At 34.5% G+C, this 18,627-nt stretch overlaps 1 protein-coding gene across 2 annotated transcripts in view; it reads left to right on the top strand.

Moving 5' to 3' along the window:
* Positions 1 to 18,627, top strand: part of LOC143921097 (uncharacterized) — a 378,172-nt gene that overhangs the window by 340,811 nt on the left and 18,734 nt on the right. The gene's annotated exons all lie outside the window — the stretch shown is intronic.

Genomic DNA, 18,627 nt, shown 5'->3' with positions numbered 1-18,627 from the left:
CAAAGTTGTCTTACAAACAAATGGCCTTACAGTTTTCAATTTAGAGTCACCAAACTTCGTATATTATCTTTGGGTGCTCTAGTTTAGACTTATATAAAAGAGATAAGATACTGAATCAAACAGCCTTCATACAATATTTTCTGAAAAAAAATAGTTGAAATGTTAAAATACTGCATAAAACTTAAGTGGTATTATGAGAAAAATGCCTCATTTTTAGTGTAATACATATAAAAAGCTACTTTCATACGTACAAAATATTACATTATGAAAAAATAATCGTGAAAGTTACAACTACAGGTCCACAATTTATTGCTTCATGAATTTCGTAAAGTGAATTAGTTGACGTTTCTTTTTATTTGTCATAAATTTCAAGTCAAATTAAACATTTTTTCCTTGAATAAATTCGATGTCCGGTAAGTTACAATATCTCAGCAAGCGGATAATAATCCATCTCACAGGATAATCACCCGGGGCAATGAGCTGTGCTGACAGCAGGGTGGAGGAAGTAAATCGGTGGTCATCAGTCAGCGTTATTCGGCAGAGGGGGTGCTTTCCACCCCTCTGCCCAGCCACCCGCCGCCCCCTCTTAAAAAGACAAATCCTACCCGCCTTTTTGCACCCGCTTGGGTTGTTCCTGATTGTTTTAATCCGTGTCTGCAAATCCTCGCCTAATGAAAGGATCCCTCGGTCAAGGCGACTCGTTAAGAAACCCCAAAGCTCTCCTAGTATACATCGGTTATACAATTCGAAATTATAATGCATTATTAAGGTAGAGATTTGTCTGCAGACAAATAGGCTCAAGTTGTGCGATGGGACAATTTTATTTATTTTATAACAGAAACGTAGTCATTGTTTGTTATAACTGCGACAAACGTCGTAACCAGAGACCCTGCGAGAAATTTGTCTGCCGGGAAATCTCTCCGTAAAAGCCCACCTTTATAGTACCGGGTGCGCTAGATGTGTTTTATTGATTCGAGGGTTTTTGATTGATGCCGGTAAATTTTTCAAAAAATGAGACCACGTGTTCGGGGTCGCGTCCGTATCGCATTTTTCAACCCCTTTCGTTCTTCGGGAACACGTGTAGGGGATAATCGGTGAAAATCTTCAACGCGGCGAGCACAAAAGCTCCCCGACGTACGATAAGATGAGCGCGAGCTTTTTTTCCTCCGGCATTTTCACTTTGTCACGGGATTATCGCCATTAGTGTGTAGTCGGAAAATTATAATCCTTTATCGCGAGCTCACAGAAAGGATTATTTATACATTTAATATATCTCGTCGTATACATCATTTTTGCGCTTAACCTCCGCGTCGCTGTATGGGCGTGTAGATAAAATTATACATATTTTTTTGCCCCTTCCAGCCTCCGTCCCTGTGCCGCGAAGAATTTCCACGAAAAGCGTATCGCGCGAAAGCGAGCCGTAATAAATGTCGCCGAGACCCGAAAGTTAGTCCGGTAATTAATATGAAGATTAAGCTTTGTCTTTTATTCTGTGCTTTCGGCGAGAAGCTTTTTCGCTCTTGTGAAAATTTCACTCTGCCGGAAAATACTCGCACATGAGCTTTCCCGGCAATCTTTACGCCATATTATAGTAATCCTTTCAGTTACGAATGTGATTCAATTCCTTTTGAAATCTAAACTGCGCATTTCATTACACATACATTAATGTTCTAATTCAATACATTATTTATATTCATATGTATATAATACTATTCAACTATTACATTTATTTAGTCAATTCAACAGAACAGTCCATGGTTAAAGATATAAATATTCTTTGAATCGATAAAGTTTCAATTGTAATGTCATCATCAATTCCAACACACTTTATTTGTAATATTTCTTTATTTATTTGTATACTATCATATTATAGCCATCCGTGCTTATATTAATTGCTTTCAACAACTTTAATACATATATTCTTTAGGTAATTTATTCGGTTTAATTGTTGAAATGGTTTCATACAAATTCGGTCTCATACGAAAATACTTTAAATGTAATTACTCTCTTTCATTCCATCCTCCTCCAGGAGGCAAAGGAAAATTATTATATGTACTAATGAAATAACCTTCTCAGAACACATAGCAATGCTCTCGATGAAAAATCAACTCTCACAATTTATATTATGCATGTTTAATTTACAATGCGCAATATTCACATGTACATTAGAATAGATCTTATTAATTTTTTTATTATTATTTGACCCATTTAAGGATTCAATCGATTATTAACTTAAACTTTTTCATATGATTATATTATTGATTTAGTTAATTACAAATACAATTCAATACAACAGTATAGTATTTATTTAGATATATAGGTACTAGAGGTTCCAAAAAACCGCCCGAAATAAAAAGCCGGTTTTCGGTGTTTTTACAAATAAAAAAGCCGATTGGCCGGTTTTCACCGGTTTTAGAAAATTAAGATTTTTTTTTAAGTTTAAAATTTTCATATCGAAAAAAAAATGTAAATATATAATATATTATGCAAAAAAATAGTTTTTTATGAATTAAATTGAGTTATAAACATTATGAACTTTCATAAGATCATTATTTTATATTATTATTACAAATATTACAATAAATACAATTTGTATAATATATCACAGCCTTAAAATGGCGGATCCTAAATACGCATAAATAATTAAATGTTTTATAAATAAGCTACTATCAAGAATATATTATTAAAAAAATAATGTGTAATCTCGCAAAAAAACTATAATTGTGGAATCGTGAATAAATATTAAGAACTGCCGAGATTCAATGATATAGATAAAAAGATATCAAAAATAAAGACATTTCGATGCTGTTTTTACGCATCTGTTTTAGCTTAAAAATCCAAAAACAAACCGTTGCAAATGTCGGAAACAAATTCATTTTAAATCCACAATAAAAGTAGGTATGTGGCCTTTCAATTCCTTCGAAGAAAAATCAATTATATTTCGGAAATTCCTATGCATTTTGCCATAAATCATTTAAGTTTACGACTACTGTTTTGTTGTTGACAAGTATGTACAAGGATTTGCGATGTTAACGTTTTTTATACCTGAAGTTGGGTAGGTCATTGAAACTACATACTTTCAATAACATTTTATTGGTCTTCGTCCATTACTAAATCTCAAAGAAACCGCTCAAGAAAGAAAGTATGTACCTTTTTTTTTGTTCAAAGAAATATACGCCCATTACCTAAGAGAGTTTATACACAATTTGAAATTCATAATTGTTAATTTTGAGGAAAAAAACATTAATTAAAGAAAACCTTAAAACGCCGGTTGATCAAGCCAAAAAGCCGGTTTTCGGTTTTTTGATAAATGGTCAAAAAGCCGGCTTTTCGGTTTCGGCTTAAACCGGCTTGGAAGCCCTATATAGGTACATATACAAACATACATATGTATGTATACAAACATTTGTATAAATATGTACATCTCTTTAGGAAAAGGTGTATGATAATGTGTACATATGTACAATGGAATAGAGGATAAGTCACGCTTCATAAAAATAACAATCTTAGTGATTATAATTTAACGCAACTACTGAACTATACTGCTGGCTTATCTAATATAAGCTAATAAGCTAATATAATCATGTAGCAAATATCATGTTCTCAGATACATGTGTCGATATATGAAACCTACAGAACTAATTAAGCCAATCTTTAGGTATCTATTTCTATGTTTTAAGCACGGTTGTTATTTCCAATACGACTTTTCGAATTCCGTATGACCTAATGAAAAAATAAAAGCGACTTTCTCATTTCGGTATATAGTAGAAGTGGCAGTGACGGAAGCGTCGTCGCCGCGTCGACATTTGTTCTACTTATCATAAAATTTGTTTAAATTAAGGCCGGCTTCTCTTTGCGCAAATATTAAAATTCCGGCCGACGGCGAAAGCGAAGAAAAAATAATAATAAAATAAGAGCGGCGACACAAAGGAAGAGGAAAAATCGACGCCATTTCGGTTTGATCCTGCGGCAGACGGTCGTCCTCGCGGGATTGCGGGTCGTCCGCCGCCTTCTTTATCACACACAACTAAAATAGAACTTTGTGGAAAGCCGGCAAAGCTCTGTGGGAACTTTGACAATGTGGGCGGGAGAGCCTCTAAAAAGCTCGCCGAGATACTTTAATGAAATCGACCGAGTCAACAGCGAAAGCTCGCAAAGAAACCTGCGGATAGCCCTCTCTCTTCACTGACACTCTTTTTTTTCGCCGATTTTCATTCGGAAATTTTAACTTCGTTAAGGCTACACGCTTTAATTTACGTTCGCATTCAAAAATAAATTAAACAAGGCTGCTAATGAGGCGCGTCTCGTATTGCCTTGTTTTGAATACAATATATTTGCCTCCACTTACATTTGTATCATGCCCATAGTTTTTTTTATAAATATTGTGGCGCTAAAGAGAGTTTCTGAGATTGGATTTAAAGGGAGTAGATATAGAGTTAGTTTATTGTTTTTTTGTCGACGCTATGAGTGAAGTAAAAATATATATGACAGATAATGAGAGCCTATAATGCAAATTTTATAATATACTAGCCGAACCCGTTGCGTTATGGCATGGGTTGCAATGCCACAATAATGCATGGAATTCCCGTTCTCGTTCACTTTCCCATTTGTCGAAAAAATGCATGCAGCGAACACATTTGAAATTATTCAATTGTTTGTTTATTTAACCCTAACAACGCAGGTCGCGACGCGAAAACATTTGAAATTATTGCGTTGCAATGCCACTCATTCTCGTTTTTCCAGTTTCTGTTCCCGTTTTGGGCGATTTTTTTTTATAGAAAGCTTTGCGGACATGCATACAATAAATCCTGAAATTTCCATCGTAATCGGTTGAGTGGTTTAGGAGCCTATACCAGACAAACAGAAAGTCAAACAAGCTAGGCTAGTGGTTGAGCTGTAACCTTCTCATTTATTTTATATTCTTAATCTTGTTTATTACGATTATATTTCACCATCAACTTGAAACAGCGGACGGAAATGAAATCTCTATCGGCGGCCAAATCTCGCAAAATGGCTGAAACTTTGCCAGATGGGAAAGTGATTGGTGATTGGAATATTTTAGGACGTTTGTCAGAATAATTGACGAATTGAAACTAATAATAATAATTATAAAAATTTTGGATTCTTAAACGTGTTTATTACGATTATAATTCACCATCGACTTAGCGGACGGAAATGAAATCTCTATCGGCGGCCAAACATCGCAAAATGGCAAAGTTTTAAAACCTTAAAGTATCCAAATACACATTCATACATATTCGTCTAAATTCATACACGTTTTGTATAAATCACAAAGTACATCAATTGCAGTACAAATTTATTAAAAGTTGATCATCCCTTAACATTTGACATATACTGAAAACTCTCGGCTTTATACAGGAAACACTATTTTATGCAAAATGCAACCGGCCACCATCATAATACCTAGAAGCGTATTAATTAATATTCGAGCTTTGCAGCATTCATATACATAACTAGCAGCCTGAATCCTGCGAATTTCACCCATTAAAATGTTCAATCCATATTACGGGTGACATTTTTATTTATTTCTATCGAATCATAATATTTTTATGTATTTACGTATACAAGGAAGCTTTGCAGTGATGATTCGCTAATGCCAAACTATCGTACCGTTTCATCGCCATCGTATGGACCCTCATTTGTTTGATGGTTATGGCATCAATTTTCCCCGGCACAATATCGTCGACGGTGTGTACGAGTATTGCGTTATAAACGAAACGAGCCAACGGACGCAGAAAAACGTCGTTCTCGATCAGATTTCTTTCGGTTTGACGCCTCCTCCTCTCTCTCCATTCTTTTTCTTTGAGCTCTTTGTGAAGTATTTCCCTCCCGTAGGTTAACGCGATTTCCGCCAGCTGCCTCGGCTTGATTGATGACCGTGTGGCGTGCTCTTTCCCACCTCATGCAACTCTCTCTCCGAACTACACACTACTAAACTGGATTGCGTCATCGACCTGCATATCGAACTGGGACTCGCCGGGATTAGGATCGGGATTATGCGGATTATGTGCGAGGGGTGATTGCACGTGGAAATTGGGGCGGCGAAACGGCCGGCTTGGGAAATTTTGGAAAATCATGCCGAGGGCTGTAATTCCGTTCGATGGCCGTTTCCCGGCCGATTCCGCATCGAATCGTGACGATGTGTACAACCACTTTGCATATTTATATAAACGATCTGTTTGTTTGTTGAATTTCATCCTGGGTGCGATCTAGGACCATTCGCCGTGTATTTGTATGAACGTTCTGGGAATTTAGCGGTCAGATCGTTTGCTCGAAAGCATTCAACTGAATACATACGTACTTACATATATGGATACTTCAAACTTTATATATTTTAATTTTACTAGCCTCTTCTTATTAATTTATATGCACCCTCCTGTCCAGAAACATTGTACATTTGATACAATTATTATTAGAATTATACAAAGTAAATACATATCAATTAACATCCACAGAGTCATATATGGTCAAATTCGAACATTTGCAGCATTTTTAAACAATTCAGTGAAATTTAGTAAATATGTACATATAAATTTACATGCACAGAGACATTTATGGTCAAATTTGTAAATTTGCAGCATTTTATACAATTCAACGAAATTTGAGATTGCTGAAAACTCTTGGAATCGTTTCAATGAAAATCAGATAAATTGGAAAACTCTGATAGGAAAAGATCGACCTTTATTCACAAATCCATTTTATGATGAATCATTATTAAAATTCAGATTTATATGTATGTAGTTTCTTGATTGGAATAGTTCTATATCATATTCCATAGTTCATATAAAATTAATATCCTTTAAATTTTCTTTATCTTTGTATTATTAAGTTTGGATTTACAAGAAAACAAAAAGATATCAACTATTATATAATGGCGTCTTTTAAGTTTTTACTTTTTATATGTACATACATATGATACGTAGTACATGAAGTTTTGTGATAATGCGAAAATTCGATCATAAAATTCGATTTATTTATGATAAGAAGTCTTGATATAGCAAAAGTAGAATTGGATAAAAATTTCAATACTGTCGAATCATTTTTTTCCTGAAAAATTTAAGATAAGATTGGTGTATTGTTTATTTCCTTTTTTTTTTTTGATGTTGTGATATTTTCTATTACATACGTGAAACTCCTATTTGTGAGTCCATAGACATATATTGGTTTAATATCAATAGTCTGAAGTCCAACACGATTCGGCGATCAATATGTGTCTGTAGAACGTTATTTCTGAAGCCACCGGCATCTCCGGCATTCACACGTGTGGCGACGCTTTTTTGTCGTCTCCTTTGGTCCCTTCGCTTTCCCATGGTCCTTTTCGCCCTTAAAGAGATGCTTTTCCACCGTTGAGACAGCGAGTAGGACCCGCAGGTACTGATAAGGCACGTGCCCTCACGTGCGGCCACTAGAGCACACCCCTATAAAACGGTGAGCTTTTTACGAACCACTCCGTTCGAATCATGAAAAACTCTTTTATTACTGCCAGTTTCCTCCTCTCCTCGCACGCTAAGTAGGGACTAAACTAAACATTAATTTGTTTCACCTTCTTTGGGATGGTCCGAGCGTAAATTTTACCAATATGACACCGTCATTATCGCGGGGTTGACCCAGAAGAGCAAACGCACGGAAGGAAAGTCCAGAGACAAATGACGACCCCTGCAAAGGCATTTAACCTGACCAATCAGCTTCGGGTCACTCAAGACAAATTGCTCCGGTCGCGGACACAAAACGAGCGAGAGAAAAGGAAAAGTTCCGAGATATAAAAGTAAAAGATTGAATCAATCCCGGAGACGGCACATTAGGGATGCTGACGATGTAGACTTCGTTAGGTATTAATAGAATTGATCTTCGTTAGGGTAGAAGAGGGCATCTCTCTCCCCTTCAGTCAACTGTTCTTGTTTGTCGTTTTGTTGGTTTTTCTGCAGACAAACAGGTGACAGAGCCCTGAAAGCAGCACCCCCTCTCACTTTTGCTCTCTCACTCTCTCTCTCTCTCTCTTTCTTTTGTTACTTTTCCAAGCTTTATATAAATATTTGTATTCGAACTCGAAATTTTAACCATTGATTGTGTTTACGCAACTCTACGTTTCATTCTGCGTCCACAATACAAATCAGTTTGCGGACGTATCTACCAAGAACGAATACAAATCAAAGCAAATCGATAAGTTTGCGCAAACTTTCTAGAAACATATTTTCAATAATTCATACAATCAAACTTTGATTTAATCTATACATCTTACTATATAAATCTTAAGCTGAATTTCATACTTAATTTTTAACTTTTTTCATACTTAATTTTTAAATTTTTAAGAAATATGTATGTACATATGTATCATAATATACCGTGTCTTTAAGAAGAGGTCTTTTTGATAGACAACAAAATTGAACACATTTGAGATGATAATAACTCGAATTCGCAAGAAAGTGAAGGGAGGATACCGACTAATTAGATTCGTCACAACAATTAAGCTAGAAATTCGGAAAATTCGATTTCAAACTGGAGACTGTGTTTTAATAACCACAAGATCTCGCCAGCAGAATATTTTGACGGGAGTTAACTAACTAACCGACGACCTCACTACTGGTATGCAAAATCTCTACCAGTGCATCACCCTGTGCCTTTAATATCAAATGTATTTGTATCTAATATATGTATATCAAAATACTCTAGATTTAGATACATAACTTATTAAATAACTATATAATTCATGATAATAAAAAGTTTTGAGAATAATTAAATTATGTAATAAAGAATAAAATGAATGGTAGTGCAAAATTTTATTTTAAATTTTAAAATAAATCATTCAAGACTAAAAATTGCATATATTAATTTTAATTCCGATGTAGTGTAAATCCAAAACTCTACTGGTTATATATTTGTATGTACATATATGTATGCATTTCATATAAAAACACACGTTCTTATAACATTTCGGTAAATGTCACTCAAATTGACCTTTAAATGTGCTGAAAACGATATGTCGTTTGGAATATGCACATAAACTGTCACCTGTGTGACCTTAAAGTAGCAAACTAGTGTGAAAATTCCATTATGGCCGTGAGGTTTAAACTGGCATAATTTTATCGGTATGCATTCCGCATATCTGCAATTCTCTTTAGGGGAGGGACATTTAAATTATACTAATTCAATTTGAAACACACAATGAACAAATAACGTGTGCAAAAACATGCCGGAATAGATATTCGTGTTTCATGTTTCCCGAGCTTGCCTTCCTCATTCGCTTATGCATTTCATAAATTGCATTTTCAGCATTTTTTCCGTCGAAGTTGTTGCGTTCGTTATGCTTAAAATTTTTTTGAAGTTGGCCTTTCCCTTGCTTATTAATAAAAGTTATTTCGTTCGAACGAATGCGTACCCCACTTTTTAACGATCTGGATACATATGTATGTAGTACATATTATTATTGTATTGCTACCAACATACAATTCTCAATTTTATTGAATTTAAAATCGATTGTAAAAATTAAGCAAATCAAAAAAGAATTACAATGGTAGCGAAATATTATGTGATGATAATATTTGTTATAGTTCAAATCATTAATTCAAAATATTAAAATAAGATAAATATGGCTACTGACTGAATATTTTAAGCCTTTCAACTTTAAGACGAACACTATACTATACTGTTGCACATTCAGACTTGGTTTAGATTGAAGCTTTAGCATTTTTGTGCAGGTTTGATCCCTTATAGTTTGAACGCATACGCGTTTGTTTCCTTTACATTAACCTGCCTAATAGAATTTATAAAATATGCTTTTTCGAAATTAAAATGATGTATAAAACATTTTTAAAGTTGTTCCAATATAGAATACATCTTACAATGATGTGGAGAAGAATAGTCCTGACTAATTATACAAATATGCATCAGAATCATGAAAAAGATTTACTAAATTTAAACCGAACTTGACCTTGTTCTAATTGTATTTTTATAGTAATATATACATACACACTCGTCTTACAAATTGCTCCAACACGAAGAGTGTGCTATACAGATTAAGGATAATTAATAATTCATACAGGTGTGTACTCATTTATTTACATTATACCGACTTCTATGACCGAACATTGTATAGAAGCATTGGATGTATTATAAAAGGCAAATAAAAACCGATTAACAATCATGAAAACGTCTATTGACAACTTTGCAGCATTTATATAAATCAGCAAAGATCGAAATGCTGAAAAACTCGAATTTTTGCGAGAGATATAGGACAGGGTTGCCAATTTATTGGAGCCGTTTCAATTAAATCTTATAAATTAGCAAACTCTGATAGGAAACGATCGACCTTGGAGTCACATATCAAATTTCTGGCACGCAGCACAAAGCCGGGGATAGAACTCGTGACCATACAATTGAAAGCATTACATTGATTTATGCTGCTGGTTAAAATATATGTATTTGTTATATAAGATATGTACTCGTGACCATACAATTGTAAGCATTACATTGATTTATGCTGCTGGTTAAAAGATATGTATTTGTTGGATAAAAACATCTCCATCATACTTCCATACTTTTCTACATTAATCTAACTAGCTCCATATACTTAAGATCCTGTGTATAATGCTTGCTTCCTCTTAAATCTCTTGAGTACCATTTTAATACACCCATCGTCCATCTTCCAGCTAATCTTTTAGTCTGAGAATTGCTACCCTGCACATGTTTCACTCGTATAAAACAGTCACTAGACATTTTTTGTTGATGGCATCAAGACAACGGTGCATTGTTTATATATGGTATATTATACTTGAAAAGTACGCAGTGTAGTCTGTCGTTAAGGGTAGCACTTTGCCTTAAGGGCGAAGTACCCGTGGCCGAGCTTAAAAGTTAAGCCGCTTATGAAACAGTTTGACGAACCGCGCTATAAATCTAAGGCGCTCACGTGTCCCCGGATATCTTTATCTCTTTCGGTGCAAAAGTGTTGGGTTTTGTGTGCGGGGGAGGCTTAAGGCTAAATCTTGCATCGGACTGGACCAGGGGGGAGGCTTAGGAGGGGCCACAGGTCAATACCTGGGGACCGAGGCTGTGTACCAGTTTCCCGGGGACGCATAAGCAACTTAAATCTAGGGATGGCTCGCTGGACCGGAACAAGAAATGGGTAAAATTTGCGGCAGTGCAATTACTCTAGCTCACCGTGCACTCGCCGGTAACGACGACGTATAACATCTCGGTCATTCTGAAATGCCAACTGCCTATATTTCTGGATTACTTTTGATAGTTCTGTGACGTTTTGATGAGTTGAAGCTCTGCACTATTAAGCTGGTGTTATATTAGATATATGTACATATATGTATGTACATACATATGTACAGTATAACTTACTGACAGACAGATAGTTACATGACGGCATGCGGATTGAACCGGCACATTTCTTTTAATTTTTTTTTTATTTATAGGTAACAAGTGATTTTACCCGGCTTTGCCCGGTATTTGTAATATAAACCGCTTTGATTTTTAAATGCTTTTTATTATTACGAAATTATGTTCACAATACATCTTATATCTATTTTAACCTTTCCACCGCGTACGACTACTATACATACATGTCCTAGCGAACATGCCCTCAGCGCGCGAGACACGCATAGATGTCTTGGAAGTTCTAACCTGTATAACTTGGTTGGAAATATTACTAAATGTATACTTTACCAAATTCAATAGATGGCAGTTAATAGCTACTGATCTACTGATCATTTTCTATTTTACAATTTAATTTAATTTGGTTAGTAATCATAGTATTATATTATTCCAATGTTAATCTACAGCAGTGCTACTTAAACTATGGTCCGTGGCCCATTACTGGTCCGTGCACCGGCGGTAGCCGGTCCGTTGGCAAAGAATTAAATAAAAAATTAAAACAATAGCTTATGATAACGTTGCATCATCAAATCCATTTCATATAATAAAGTATATAAAGACGTGCCCTACAAACTCGAAATTATTCGGGACACTGCCAATATATAGGCGCGGATTATAAACGACTATTATCGCATGCTGCCATACTTTAGTTATCAAGGGATAAAATAGGCGGATTCAGAAAATGGTCAAGGAGGGGGCCATTTTGAAATTGAACATAAAAAAATTTAAAATTATGTGATTTTAGATTGTTTAGATAACATTACAATATATGTAAATAATAGTAGATATGATACTTACATTGTAGTAAACTATGATGTAAACCCCCATTCTGGAAAAATGTGTTAATAAATTAAAAGAATCTGAAAGAAATGATTTTCAATTAATATTTATAAAAACATAAATCCGTTATAAATCATATAATATATATTTAAATATAAAAAATTCAAGGGGGGGGGCATGGCACCCATGGCATTTTACTACTTATATTTAATACTATTTTTATTTGTTATATGAACAAATTTTCACTCATATATGTACATACATACATAAACTTTTCATTTAAAAATATGATGCTGGTCCGTGAGAATTACTGAAAAATATATGCTGGTCCGCCAACTGAAATAGTTTGAGTAGCACTGATCTACAGCATAATATGAAAAAGAGCTCAAAAACCTATTTACAATCCTTATATATAAACCGCTTAAAAATGGCCGATCTCATAGTAAACAATTTATTTGAATAATTTTGTTTTATTCAAATTTATTTGAATATTCATTTGTTTTTGTTTTTTTTAAATTAAACGTCACGGATTATACGAACCAACGATAGTTACATACATACAAAGTCTCTTTCGAAATTATATAATAGATTCGGCCGCGGTGCCTTCGCCCCCGGAGCCTTCGGTGCCCCCCGGGGCCGGGGGAGAATTTATTTTAATCGAAAAAAATATATATCGTCATAGAAACTAACATGTTTTTGACAACCAATAATACATACAAAGTGTATACATATATACAAAATCTCTTTCGAAATTATATATAAGATAACTTAATATGCCAACACCCATGCGATGATATGTCATCGGGTACAACACTAGTATTGATATAAATTTGTCAAATTTGGCTGGAGAGTTCACCGCACAAACGCTCCTTAGGACGAGCCGCCTCTGCTACAGGCTATTAATTACATATTTCGTACATATGCTCGTGTGTATGCTTATTCCACATCGTTTATGGATATGTGGTATTTTTTTTCCCCCACAAGAAGAAGGGCCCCTTCTGTGCCAGGCAGCATCCGCGAACAATTTGTCAACAGAGGCGCGCGCGCACAGCAGCATCCCTTAATTCCAGAACTACGCTCGGCGTCCTTCACTGTCGCGGATTTGTCTCGCGTTTTGACGCGTTTCGCGTGATTTATTCGGTTCGTCTGGACCGTTTTGTCATGTTTTATCGCCCCGCCGGAATGTATGGCCTCGCCTCGTTATAATTTAAACCTCGCCCAACGGGGAGGGGCTCGTTCGTATGTGGAGCCGGTGCTGCTGCTGCTGCTCGGCAGATACGCGTCATTTATATATCTTAATGTCACGCAAGGAGACGCCTACCGAGAGCGTGGGCGAAGAACGATACTGGAGAGCTTTCGCTGCAGATCGGCGAGCTTTGAAAAGCTCGGTATGGAGCGAGCTTGGTCATGTACCTGCCCACGTATTGCAAGCGTAACAAGAGCAATTTCGGTACCAGGCCAATCAAACGTCATCGGTGCACTCACTGAGGATTCGTTACACGTCGAACACCTCTGCACGCCCATGTGGTGATAACAGGAAAATTGACCGACCTTTTGCGAGTACCTTTTCTCTGGATCGAATCGTTCAATGTTTCAAATCATAGCAGAAATGATTAATACTATTAAATTTTTACACGTGACCTACCTACATATTATATTAGGTCTTGGCGCTTGTTTTCGAAGGTTGCCTATCCTTCGATCCTTCGTTCTTCATATTTGCCAGCAGTATGACTCGGTGGTTTCGTTTATGTTTAGCATCGGTTTCGTTTATGTTTAGCATAGCAAAGGTTTCCGGGGTCGATCTCGTGCTAATCTTTAATGCTGCTGGTCAGACTTAGATATTTGTCACCCCAAATCAATCGTTTCCTATCAGAGTTTGCCAATGTATCTGATTTCATTGTTGAAACGGTTCCTCCATAAAATTGGCATAAACCATCCTATCTGATATGTATGTCGCAAATATCTGAATTTGATGTACAATATGTTAAATAATATGTACAAATCTTAATCCATAGATATCTCTATGAATTAATAAATTAATTGTTAGTTTCGTGTTCTTCAGCCTCTCGAAATACAGTGATTTATGTAATAAAAAATGCTGAAATGTTTGTGATTCATTGTCTAGAGAGGTGCATTGGGGTCTACCTGTTAGGCCTTGCTAGTATATATATATATGTAAAAATAAAATATAGTTATCGCCTTTGGTATGAAATAATCGTTTTTTTTTTGTTTGAATTTTTGAAAATGGTGAATTCCCAAGTGGCCAAAGATATATAAAAATCTAACGATTTTTTTATCAAATATTTACATATTATTATATGTTATACAAATATTTACATATTATTATGTGTAAATATTTGTAATTAACAGATAATGTAAAGGCATATATCTGATTTATTATTTAATAATATTGGCTGTTTAAAAGTTTTATTACCTTATAATTTGCCACAACGATAGATCCTCGCAATTTTCACTGATATATCACAAATTATTAATCAATAAAATGTGAATATAATCTTCTAAAAGAGCTATTTTAAAAGCAGAGATTTATGACACAGATGATTCATTCTTGATGACAATTAATACCAGTCTTTGATGTGGTTATTTTAGCGTACTACAAAAATATTCATTTTTTCCTTCCCCTGATGATTTTAAAACTATATTTTATTCTTGACTCGCACACATAAATATGTTTGAAAAATTGTGGAAGTAAAAACGAAAAATATGAATCTACATAGTACATATATATATATATGGGAATATTCTATTTAAATACGGATTCCTGAAGAAATTCAATATGTATGAGATTTAAGCATTTTTCCGGTTTGAGCTGTAATATACCTTCACCATACATCCCCCTCTGCAAATCATCGGTGTTTTCGAAAGACATTACCATGTTCGTTTGCACTATTTAAGGTTGCCGTGTCGAAATCAGTGTAGCAATATGCGCACAATTTGCATTATTCGCTCGTTCCACATGTACGCTATCTGCTAACTATCCAGTGCAAATTGCCGCTGTATTATCCGAGCTTTATCTATGTATATACATATGTACTGCTTCGTTACCGAACAATATTTCATAGTCACACAACTTGTCAAAAGTTGTATCAGGAAGCGCTAAAATACGTTGCCAACGAGAATATTTGAAAACCGCGTGATTTATAGTATACCCTGTCCCCTCTTTCGCGTCGTGAGTACTCTTTTTACACAGACGATTAAATCAATGAAAGCTTAAATATACTTATGTATATAAGGAATACATAATATTTCAATAATATTGAATCAAATTCCTTTTTGAGAAACTTTATTTATGTATGTTCTTTTATAAATATGAAATATAGCATTGTTAGTTTTTCATGTTATGCTCAATTTTTTAATTGAGAAAATTTTCATTCAATTCATTGTTAAGCATAAACTGAAAAACTTGATTGAAGTTGACCTATTTATTATCTTTTTACTATACGATTTTTTTCTACCGATATTGTGTAGAAGAATCTGTATTGTACCTCATCTGAAATACTCATTCATTAGACATTCCTCACTAATTATCATTATAATTTGAATTCATAAGTATCTACATATTATACATTGAACTACACTTTTGTATTTTATCGAAGCCTGAAACCCATCACCGATATTATTTATAAGTCTTGTATCGCATTTGGTACCCATAAAAGTTTCCTTCAATATCTAAAACAAATACAAATACACTTTCAAATCATGTTTTTCTCAATTATAGCTAGTACTTTTGCTAGAAATTGTTCTTTATAACTACTTTTGTATCTAGAATTGGTCTTTTCGGTCATCTTTTTTTTTTTGCATAATATGCAAATATTTATTGTCGTACATAAATGTGTAATATGTAGGTAGAGTGCATCGAAAAAGTGAGCTCGTTATGCAATTGAGAAACTTTTGAATATTAAATTATTGTTACGTATCAAACATAATATGCCATTATATGTATAATATGAGCCGTTATATTTGAAAGTGGCAATTTGCAGTTTCTGTTTGACTTATGTTATTCACAAATTGTTATGACTTCTTTTAATTCAATATCTTCAGAATCTCGGAAAAGCAGAGCATATTTATGTTCCTATACATATTTAAGCTATGTACCAATATTTAAATGTGACAAATCAGCAAAAATGTCTATAGCAAATTGCCTGTTGTAACAGTATCTTACAGTCGTGGGTGTCAACAGATAAGGCAACACTGTGTGTTTGTTTCTGTAATTTAAAGCCTCTGAATATTCAACAGAATTATCAACTGAATCCTTGTTGACGCTTAAAATAAATTTAACCCTTGAGCTTTCATTCATCAAACCAGCCCACACTTGTCAGTCGATTTCGAGCGAGATTTTTCCAGGCGAGCGCGTGCAATGCATTATTGATAATCGCAAATTGAAAAATCCCATCGAAATCCGGGATTGATCCGGAATTTTATACGGGTCGCGTTCCGAATTTTTGCCCGGATGCTCGCTATGGTACATAATGGTTATTTATGTGGCAGCGTCACCTTTGGCGATTATCATATATCACGGTTTGGACCGCGTGCACCCGATACCCCCCCTGCAATAACGTATTGCAATTGATTCACCGGTGACGTCCGCCCCCGCATCCCTAACTAATGGCGTCCTTCGTGGACCGATCATAACGACCGCGTTAAATATTACCCGTGTTGTTGTCGTTCGCGTTTCATAAATCCCCGTACGAGTCGCCTGTAAACGCGCTAACATCTCAGACCTCGTTATGGATACCATACCGAATGTGCGTGAGCATGTTTGTACCTACATATTTCATTTTTTTATTTAAATCAATGCTTATTGTATTTTATGTCAGTCCAGTGGTGTCATCCAACCAACGACAAAAATAGCATAGAAAATTTACAACACATACATATGTACATATAAGCAGTACATACATTGGTATATAATAGCTTATTTACAAACATTCGCATGTATCAGAATCAGTTTCATATTTTTCTAAATCGTTTTTATCTACATTTTCCCACAGAATATCGTATTCTGTATCGTCATCATGAAACATTACTTGATTTTTAAATGCTTTTTATTATTACTAAATTAGGTTCACAATACATCTATTTTAATACGTACTGATCTACTGATCATTTTCAATTTTACAATTTGAATTTAATTTTGTTAGTAATCATAGTATTGTATTATTCTAATGTGAATGTACATCATAATAGGATAAATAGCTCAAAAACCTATTTACAATTCTTATAAATGCTCATAATACATCTAATACATAATATTAATTAAAGACTCTGTAAAGTCGACGATCTAAAGCAGATTGTGTTTAGGTAATCTGTGTTTATACCTGAAGGGTATAGACATTTTGTTGTAATCACCGACTCTTCACAAGTGTGTTTAGTATGGTTATTAGTGATTCTGTCATAGCATCTACTAGTTAGTTTTTTAGTAATGTCTGTAACCAACGGAATATTATTTTTAACATGCAGTTTTTTCAAGTTGTATATATGGGTGTGTTAAAAATTATTTTTAGGGATTTATTTTGTATTATTTGGAGCTTAGGAAGGTTAGTATTCGAGGCGTTGCAAAATTACTTAAAATAGTACTCTTCTATTGATTCTCCTCATTTCCTTCCAAGTGCAGATATCCATTCTGCAAGTCTTAGAGTGTCAATGGATAGTTGTTCATCCCCAACAAGACCTCATAACCCTTCTTTAAATAATTCTTAAATGACTTTTAAATTTTTAAATTTTAAAAGACGAATCTTCCACGTTAACTACATTTTTAACAGCGATTATAAAACCCATCCCAAAATCAGATACAACAATACTGACAAAAACATATATTTAATACGGTATTAAAATATCCCTAGCAATTTGCCTTTTTACGCGATTCTAATTTATCTTCGAAGTTAGCACTTGCTAGGTTTATTATTTTTAGTATTACTTTTACATATATAAGAAGGCATAACTAGAAAACCCTATGCGCTTTCCTGGCCTATTAATTACAAACATCGATAAAAAAATATATACAGCATGATAGAGACAAATTCAATAATACTTATATTTCGAGAAATATTATACATACATACATTTGACAGATTGGGTAGCATACTTATTATATCAACAAATTTGAGATATTATAAACTCGAATTTGCGAGAGACAAGATAGATTGCCAATTTAGTGGAACCGCTTCAACAATGAAATTAGATAAATTGAAAAAAACTCTGTTAGGAAAAGATTGACCTGCATTAATATATATCCAAAGGTCTGTTCAGCAACGCTGGGCCTGGGAATGAACTCAGCAGAAAGCATTACACGCCAACCACTGAGTTGCTGGTTATTAATAAGAGACATTAAAATAAGTTTAAAAAATCCAGATCTCGTATTGTATTAAGACCCAAGAATACAGTACTATTTTACTTGCATTTATATATTCCATAAAATACAAATTAGAA

Source organism: Arctopsyche grandis, chromosome 13 (assembly GCF_051622035.1).
Source record: "Arctopsyche grandis isolate Sample6627 chromosome 13, ASM5162203v2, whole genome shotgun sequence".
Classification (NCBI taxonomy): Eukaryota; Metazoa; Arthropoda; class Insecta; order Trichoptera; family Hydropsychidae; genus Arctopsyche; species Arctopsyche grandis.
Note: the sequence above shows the minus strand (reverse complement) of the source record. Positions and strands in the feature narration are given on the sequence as shown.